Genomic DNA, 10261 nt, shown 5'->3' on the forward strand with positions numbered 1-10261 from the left:
TAAAACTGTCCTCTACACTACCCACTTTATTTTTTTAATTCCACGCGGTCGGAGTCGCGGGCTAAAGCTAGTATTTAGTAATGTTTTATCATTTTATATATTCGCAAAAAAAAATTGTTACAAAAATCATCCAAAAAGCAAACTTAAAATAAATTATCAATTAGACAACAATAGAATAACTTTTGGTAGAAGTTTTTCAAAAGCAATTGTTTCAATTGATGAAAATGAAAAGTTAAAATTCTTTAATTCAAAATGTAAAAGAGTTACCAAAGTTGTAATTAATAATGAAAGTTTCTTAAGTAAAATGAAAGTGACTGGGATTCTTTATTCTGTTTTGTTATCAAATGGAAATTAGACTAAAGAACGATTTCTTATTAACATAAAATTATTCTTCAGTAATTGCTCTCCATAGATCGGGCACATTATTTTAATTATGAATTTAAAAATCTTATTAACCGCGTATATCATACTAATATTATAAATGCGAAAGAGTAGATAGATGGATGTTTGGTAGAGTTTGTGGCCTAAACGGCAGACTGGATCTGGATGAAATTTAGTACGGAAATAGAACATAGTCTGGAAAAACAAATAAGCTACTTGGTTTTTTTTTAATTCCATGCGGACGGAGTCACAAGCGACAGATAGTCTTATATAGTTTTTATAGAACGATATATGGATAAATTCCTTGTCAGCGTCAGCGATTACGATTATCATAAAAAAAATGTAAAACATAACGCAAAAATTACTTACTGTCCTTGTGTTCTACAATACTAACGTCTTAAAACTGAAAAGGTTCAAGAAAGTACGGAGCAATCGCATTGATTCTCCTTTTTTTTTCTCTATTTGTATTGCATTTATCTGCATAAAGTTAGCATAAATGCTATAGTTACTTGATAATTTAGCCTAATAAAATCAAATAGTATTTGTTATACATTCCCCAGTTCATGTTATTCAACTAAAAGTTATTATTTTTATTTGCTTTGTTAAAGAAAAGCGTGGAATTATAAAGTTCAGTGAAATCGTTGTTACTTCGTTTTTAGTGACATTGATAAGGGTTACTTAAATGTCAGGAAATTCCTCTGTATCCGCATTCTTTTCGACGTAATTGCTGTAATTATTTTCATAAGATTTTCTTACGCAGATTTTGATCTGTCAGCTATGCCAGCTATACTATGCTATGTCTTAACTATGTGTGGTTTGAGGCCATACTTTGACTCTGACAAATAAAGTTATATCTTATGAGATACTAGCTGTTGCCCGTGATTTCGTCCACGCAATATTAAGATAAAAAGTAGCCTATTATAATATGCCCGCCTATGTCAGCTTCTCGGAAATGCAGTTTGTGGATAAACAGACAAAAAAAATTAAACGCGATTTTTGTTACCAGCAAAGAGAATACATCATCCCGAAATCTGGAATTTTACTTTTAATGTAACAAACAGACACTTCAATTTTATTATATGTATGGATGATATAAGATGTAGTTGTCCGTCGGTATGGTTGATTTATTTAACGTCGTTTTCAATGCTGCAAATGTTAATAAAAACATAACACCGTTTATTCAAGAACGAGATGACTGTATTTGTACAGGTGTCTCGATAGTTAGACAATACCCTATGTAAATTTACGAAATTTTACCAAGCTACCAGCTGCAATATATGTACCTAATTCCATTAAAAAAAAATTACCGATACCATAATAACCTTGCTTCCTTAATGTTGGTAGCTTGTAGTTTATGGTCCCTTTCTCGCATGAAGGTTTTTTCCAATTTATTTACCCCTAAGTCTAATAGTGTGAAAATATATAGCCTAAAGCCTGACCTACGTGTAGGGTTTTTTATTTTAAAAAAATTATTCAAAAATATGCTGTGATTGCTGACATCTTAGGCAACAAAGAAGTGTATGCTTACGCTTTATTATAATAGTATAGATAATGTAGGCCGTATATACTAACCGCGCGAAACGGCAATGAACAGATCGTATTTAAAATAATAGATTTTAAATAAGGGGTTCTAATGCACGTGTGTTTTGCATTGTGACAACAAAACGTAATATTCAATCCTATTATATTAAATGTTAGATCAGAATGTAAATAACTGTGACATATAGAATGTTTAGTAGCTGTCATGTTGGTTTCATATAAACAGAAATTTCAGCTTCCAACTAAAATGGAATGTTTGCGAACTTGTGATTGCAATTGGTATGTTGTTTAAAGACGAAATGCCTTTCGGATATACATTTATGTTTTATCAACACTGTATGGTAAAAACTTTTCTTGCACAAAAATAAATGAGTTTTTTTTAAATAAGTTACGGGAATTTTGATATATGGACATCCGTAATACAAGACTAGGTGAATATACATTATCTTAATTTCTGTACATTATCATACTTTTTCTCTGCGTTATAATTTTTTTATTAAAGTTTCTGAATGGATAAAAAATGTTAAACCCTTATCGGAGAAAAATACAGGTAATTTATAACGTATGACGGCGTTCCAAAGTTTAATTCCTAAAGGATTTCTCCTGATTGCAAAATCCGTAGACTGTTGCTTTGTGTAAAAAACCTTTTCCCTAATCAAAATCCTCGAGTTAACTAATCGAACGAAATTGAAACTGGCCCCGGGGCTGGAATAAATTGGATAAATGCATTTACATGCTTTTGTACTTATTTGTAATTTTTAAAATCAAAAATGTTTCTTTTGTATAAGACAGTAACATTCTTATATGAACGGTTTGATAGATTTCTTTTCTATAAATAATTCACTGAAGATCACTTTTGATGTTTTTGGCATATATTTTTTTCTTTATAGATTTATTTGTTCGATGCCAGTGCCATTGTTAAGCGAAATACTTCTCGTAAACTTTATAAGGCAAGTACACATGGGAACCGTTCAACCTACACAATATATTCTATATTTAACAAACCCAAGCACGGAATTACTTCGAATACTTATAATATTGTGAGAAAGCAACTAACTGGTTCAAACTGTTTCAAAATAAATTTCTATAGATACTAAGTACTATGTACCTAGTTTTATACCAATAGGAGGATTCTATGTAACTTGAGTATAAAGTTTTCGATGTGTAAATAAGTAGCGTGAATCAAAGCAAACTCAAATCAGTTTAAATTCAAAGTCAATGAGACGAGTAAAGAGAGTTAACAGTAATAAACATAATGTTTAAGCTGGCTTTGTCTAAGTGTTTTGATGTCGTAAATATGTTATAAATATGGTTATTCTACGCATTTTGTTTTTAAATTCACTTTACGAACTTTTATTGTTAGCCAATTAAGATTGATGTGTCGAAGTACTATTGGGGAAACAATCGGTGTTCCATTTTAAAAGCTACAATCGTTTGATCATTTTACAACGAGACGCGGAACAAAAATTAATACAACGCAGCTTAAATTAGTGTGTACGAATCAATGTTCGTTAGTGATACACGGCTAGTTTCTATTTATTATTAACTATCCCTTAGTTTGCATTCACTGGTATCTAATTAGTTATTTGTAGGAAGAGGCGGAATTTATCTCATTGCAATGAAAAAGGCAATTTTTACTAAAGTGGGACACTGCAGAATTCCGCGACTGTATATTTCGTTAGGATTTTCAAAGTTAGATTTTTTTTTAATAAATTTCCTATTATACATTGTATAAATAAAAATTTACATTTACTAAATTGTTCGTTAGTATTCTTTTAAGAATCCGCCTCTGTGCGGACTGACAGGCAATATCCGGTCGTTCCATTATTCACCTCATTGCAGACTCGGGAAGCGATGCCTTTGATATAATTCCTCCTTGGACCTGGTCTTATTTCATCTAAAATTCTGTCCAATACCTTTTCTTTTTGTATACTTTGAACCTCTTAATACAGATTTATTTATGTCTTTCTGTAAGATTAATAAACATCAATACATTTTTTATTTTAACAATATCAATTTATATTTAGAAACAAAAGCAGCTTTATAGTTCACTTGTTTAAATATATTTTAATTAATCTAATATTCTACTGGCTAAAATTTAGTTGTTTAGAATTTTTGTGCCCCTTGTAAAAAACGATGAGCAATAAAATGCAAATAAAAAATTTGTCATATATTTTATTTTAACGATATTCAAAAAATTATTCATGCGGAATCAAATCTGCATACACTACGCCTTTCATTAGGTACTATGTTAATAATGCAACATGCCTCAAGGAACCGCAGCGCTAAATTGTAAATTCAGAAATTGTACGTGAAATTGATTCCACTCAGCGCAGTCTTCTATTATGAAGACGTCGCCATCCAGTCGACTCTTGCTCTTGCCGTATAATGTAGAGTAATTAAGATGCAGTAACTTAGAACCTAATGTATGTTCCTACATAATCATTTTAAACATCGAAATCTGTTCCGCCATTTAGGCTACAAACTCTAAAAAACATGCATCCAAAATTTAAATTTTCACATTTCTAATATTAGTATGAAAAAAGATTTATTATCTGCCTGTTAAGTCTACTGAGAAATTAAACTTTCTAGAATATCTGTTTATATTTAAGCATACCGCGAATTTCTGCCACCTACATCAGTGTCTAGTTTAGATTTTTTTCAAGCATAATCCTTTCGTGTTCTCAGAACAATCTATCAATTTTTTTTCACAAATCTTTACGATGAATCTTATAAGTACTTTTATTACAAAGAAAATAGAAAAACCGTCACATAAATATACAACATTTACCTATAAGATTCTCTCCTTACTTATGTATTAGATTATTTTTATGAATAGAAAGTAATAACTTATATTTCTGTAACAATAAATTTCACCGAACAAGACATGAACAGTGTTATAACAGCTGGCGAAGACTGCATCACAATGAACCGAATTAGATTCCGACGAACAAAATGATGAATAGTTTTCCAACATTTAGTATCTGCCTGATAGATTTTTGATACCGAATCAATGTAGAACTAATTGAACGATGTTTTTCTGCGTATTAAAAATTATTAAACTTCCAACTGTATGGCTATACTACAATCTAGAAGTATTATAAAAGGCAACTACTAGGCATCCTGGCAATTGCACATTTTGTTGAAAAAAAAAACATTTTCAGTCCTTTATAAGAGACCGATAATATCTTCAAACTTAATCGAAATTCCAAAAGTAAAGATCTCTTGAATGATTGGTTTGAACGGGAAAGTACCATGACATAACAGAATAACGGTGCAAATGCGTTGTTAGCAGTCAAGTTAAATAAATATACTAAAATATGACCAAGTATGCGTTTTTCTGTGCAAGGAAAAGGCGTCCTAATAAGAGATTTATTAATACGTTTTTACAGACTACGATGCACCTACAAAATGTATTACAAAATGTAATAAATTAAAATTAAATACGAGTGAGACTACGGATAGAATATCGAGTTTAATTTTGGCAGTAGTTTTCGAAAAGCTGATAAATGTAGGGACGAAATCTGTATAAAAACATTAAGAGAATTTTCTCTGTGCCGAAATTCTAAAAAAAATACCGGTTATTATTGTGTAAAACATGGCTTTTACCAACATTAAGTACTTTACCGCGACCCCAGCTGCAAGGAGAAATGTCGTAAAGAAGCCTTTAAGGGAAGCTTGAATAATGACCATTACCGCGCTTTTAAACGGCGCAGAGGGTTTTTACTTCAAATCCTTCTTATGCTATAACTATTCCAACATTCATATATGTGGGAATTATTTTCAACTACATTATAAAGAGAAAAGATTTGTATTTTTGTATGTTTTGAAATTACCCATTGATTACTAGGCCGATCACAAAAATTATTTCACAATTGAAGAGTAAATTAAATTAACCCTTATTAGTACGTAACATAGGCTATATTTTTCATTTTTTTTTTATTTCACGCGAACGAACTCTCGAACATCAGTTGCTACGAAATAAAATGATATCAAATTAAGTTAATTGAACATTGGCCTTTAGACGACCAAAATTTGGTAACTACTATGTAATCAATTCGTCATAGGTAAGACCTCTTCAGATAGCAGATTAAGTACAAAATATCGTAATGGTACATTAAGAGTTTTTGTATAAGTAAAGTTCGGAATCTTGAAATTACATTTAGAAATTATTCTCGAGAAATAATAGAAATGCCAGCTATGTTCAATTACGACCTACATTTGACTAGTTATTGATTTATGTTAATACATTGTGGTTAGAATTCCAATAAACTAATGAGGTACAATCAGCATCAAATGAATGTAAAAGTTACTACTTTTATACATTTTATATTATTTCTTCCCAAAATACTTAAATATCTACTTAATACTTACTGTCTAACGTGATTTCCAAAACTTAAACAATATTTTTTACCAGATAAGGGTTAAGTTTTTTTATGCATAGGTATTACGAAGTTTTGTATGTTTGATCTTTCTTGACCTCATACAGACTAAACTGTTTAACTTAATTGGAAGTGAAAAGTGTTATTTGATTAAGGTATTCTTCCCTAAACTATAAGGCTCAGGTTTTTTAGTTTTTTTGAAAGGTATCCATTTTAATTGTTTGTATGATGGATGGGTAGGTATTATGTAAACTTACAGCCGACGCGATGACGCTGACTGTACATCGCGAACACGACGCTTCGCATATATTGCTTTAATTAACTCCGACAAGAGTTTCATTGCCCTGACATGGAGGATATTTCACGGTATTCATTAAATATTAGATATGTTTTTGATTACATGTGTAATTATATGTTATCTAAGAAATTTTCTTTAATTAACTAACTGCCATACTCTCGTCTCGCCTTTAAATGGTCAACCCTCGACTTTGCAGGTTTAGTATGAATTCGAAATTAAGATTATTTATTCTCAGAGTACATTAACGACTATTTAACTTAATATTTTCACACGAATGTATTATATAATTTCCCTTGTTATAGAAACAAAAATTCTGCAAAAAACGAATACAAATATTTTTTATTATTATAATAGTACTGTTGCTTACGACTTCGCGTGGAATTAAAAAAATACAGACGAATTGAGTAGCTCCTTCTTTTGGGAATTCGGTCAAAAAGATAGAAGTGAGTAGCCTATGTGTTCTTCTAGACTATCCTCGACGAATATTCCAAATTTCATCGAGATCCGTTCAGCTTTTTAGGCTACAAACTTTAACAAACATCCATCCATCTTAATTTTCGCATTTATAATTAATATATAACTATATTAGTAAGATAGTAACATAGATACATTCCTTGTGTTCTTGCACGATTACATCTTCAATGGTATTTTTCTAGCGACGTCGAACAATAAAATCCTTTGAATTTATGAGCATAGTGCAGTTGCCTTTAATCTTCTGTGGGTTTCTGTAACGAATATCCTTCAAAAAGGTTTTAAAATGAAAATTCCTACGACGCTTCTACATTGTTAGGAAAGGCATTACTATCTTAAAATCAAGAGAAATAGGAAATTCGAACTATGCTTTTACTCGTCCCTTATAACAAAACCTACGTTTAGCTGAACGAAAACGATAGAACTGAAAACGATAGATAGATAGGTAAAGCCTTTATTCGCTGACAATTTACGAGTCCAATATTTACAACTTATTAATAACAATATAGTTAAAGTTAAATGTAAAAAGTTTTTTTTTAATAAAGTATGTATGTACATTTTCATTTTCCAGCATCCAATTTCGTGTCAGGTTGTCCTTCGACATAGGCCTCCCCTAGTTTCTTCCACGTCTCTCTATCGCGCGGTAATCGTCACCATCCCTTCGGTAGGTCGTCTTCCCATCTTTTTAGTTGTCGTCCTCTTTGTCTCTTTCCTTCTCTGGGGTACCAATCCATGATGTCTTTTGTCCATTTTCCTTTATTTGTCCTAATAATGTGTCCTGTCCAATTCCACTTAAGTTTTTAATTTTTTTGAAGACGTCATTTACTTTTGTTTTTTCTCTTATTGTTTAGCTGAAAACTATACGGATATGTTTATATCGCTATCAATAAAAACATTGCTGCACATTATTTACTATTCGTAAGTATTAAGGAAATAATTGCTAAAAATCTTTAGCGGTTCACTTAACATCTGGTTGATATGAAATGACTCATAGATTTACTACCGCGATCTTTACGTCGGAGACTTAACTCAGTAAATGTAATACAATAAGCGATTGCTTAAACCCTTAGTGCCGGTTTTCTAGCTCTTTGAGCGAGATTTCTACGGCACCTTAAATCAACAAATTAATCTTACCTAAGCTTCTATGAAAATGATGTTACGTTAAAAATGTTACGGAACACTTTGATATATTAAATTGTTATAAAAAAACATGTTTAAGGTAATTTAATTTGCCAATTAAAGCTTGCATTTCATTATTTACTAGTTTACGTAATTCAAATCTAAAACGTAAATGTATACTTAGTTTGGGGAATCCCCGAAACAAGGACGTTGAGTTTGCGTCGACTTTCCATCATACGGTGGCAAAAAAAAATAAATGCAGAAATGTAATATCAACCAATGTTTGATAAAATATATACCTTTGATGTTATTTTTTCATTCAGGAGATAGACCCTTCAAAGGTGCGCTGTTATACTAAAGAAAGTTATGAATCTAAAAAGGAATCTGTCGCTTTTTAATCCTTTTTAAATAAAAAATAAAACTTAATTACTGAATTTTCAATTCGAAGAACACATACAACAATCCACTATACACCAAGATAAGAACTGTGTGAAATAATTCCAATGCAATCTACGAGTCACGTAGTTTAATAAATTAGATATGTCAGACGCAGACTTTGAAAATTTCCAATTACGAAATAGGAGAGTCCGCATTTCAAGTACACGATTTTCTTTCCCAATTTTTATTATTTACGTTAAAAGATGCCCTGCTGGATGATATAACTTGAAAAAGTAGTTATACTAGTTGGAGCGATTGATTTTATTCGAGTCATTTTTTAAACTAATCTTCGTGACAAATATAAAAAAAAAAACGTTTTTAGCACAATAACAAGACTAACACGTGAATTATTTTTTTATATACCATAAGGTGGCAAACGAGCAAGCGGCCACCTGAATCCGCAGTTATGGCGAAGCAACCGCTGCACATAAACATTCGCAATAGCGGATGCATTGCCTACCCTAATAATCGACGAAGGAGGAGACGCTTATTATGAGTCTCCTCTGTCGACAAAACCAAGTTATACGAATAAGGGTGTGCAAGGAAATGGAAATAAAGTTGGGCCTCCGGCACCACACACATCAATCGCGGAATTGCTCCCGCTTCACGCCTGTCTTCTGTGTGGAAGTGGAATTGCATCGGGCGAGCCGGCCCATTCGTGCGAAGATGTTAAAGCGATCTACCACTGTTACTTGATAAAACACAAAGTTGCAATAAAATTTGTTTAAAACATAGTATATGTTAATTCATTGTAAAGATTAAGACAAAGGAATAAGAAATAGATTCCATTCGTCTACAAATACAGTACCATAGATATAAGTTCGACCGAAGTAGATCAAGTGGTTGCACAAAACAATGCATTGTTGCTTATAATTGACACAGATTACCTTAATCAGTCAACGATTTTATCTATTTGTTTCATTAGTTTATTTACTATTTAACTCAATACAAAATTTCAAGTCAACAGCATATTGTTACGTATAAATATACTGTAAATATTCTTTGATAATTAGTTTTTTAATTTGTGACATGTCTTACAATTTTGATACTCTTTGGATATAAAACTGTAAGCGATTACCATGGGAACGTGTTGTCGTTAAGTCAGGAAGATGAATAAAAAGATAACTAACATGGAATAAATCGTTTAATTCTCAACAATATCAATTTCATAAGATTTTTGATTCTTAGGTTGGAGTTTCACTAGTTGTTCACGCGTGTCAGCGGTCGCATGTGAGAATCGTTTTGATTAGTCTTTGTACTTGCATTGGGTAAGAGTCCTTTTCCTTACCGCGCTTCAAAATCTAGACATATATGTATTACACGCTGTGTTAATACTGCCGTGGAATCTAACTGTTACGTACAGAAATACAAAAATAGCGATACCAAAAAAAAATGTAGCATGATGATGTGTATGATAATTGGATAATAAGAAACTGTTAGTATATAACATTTTGTCATTCGTGTTCATTTAATGTAACAACGTTTACACAAATGCTAACCACGCACCTATCGCGAATATTTGCGAGACAATTGCGAGAACGTATACGTAACGTTGTCGACAAAATTTGTATGAAGTTTGTATTTTATGTTCGATGAAGTTACGAAAATGTTCTCATGACTTTCATGATAGCCT

The sequence above is a fragment of the Papilio polytes genome, unplaced genomic scaffold, assembly GCF_000836215.1.
Source record: "Papilio polytes unplaced genomic scaffold, Ppol_1.0 DF822067.1, whole genome shotgun sequence".
Classification (NCBI taxonomy): domain Eukaryota; kingdom Metazoa; phylum Arthropoda; class Insecta; order Lepidoptera; family Papilionidae; genus Papilio; species Papilio polytes.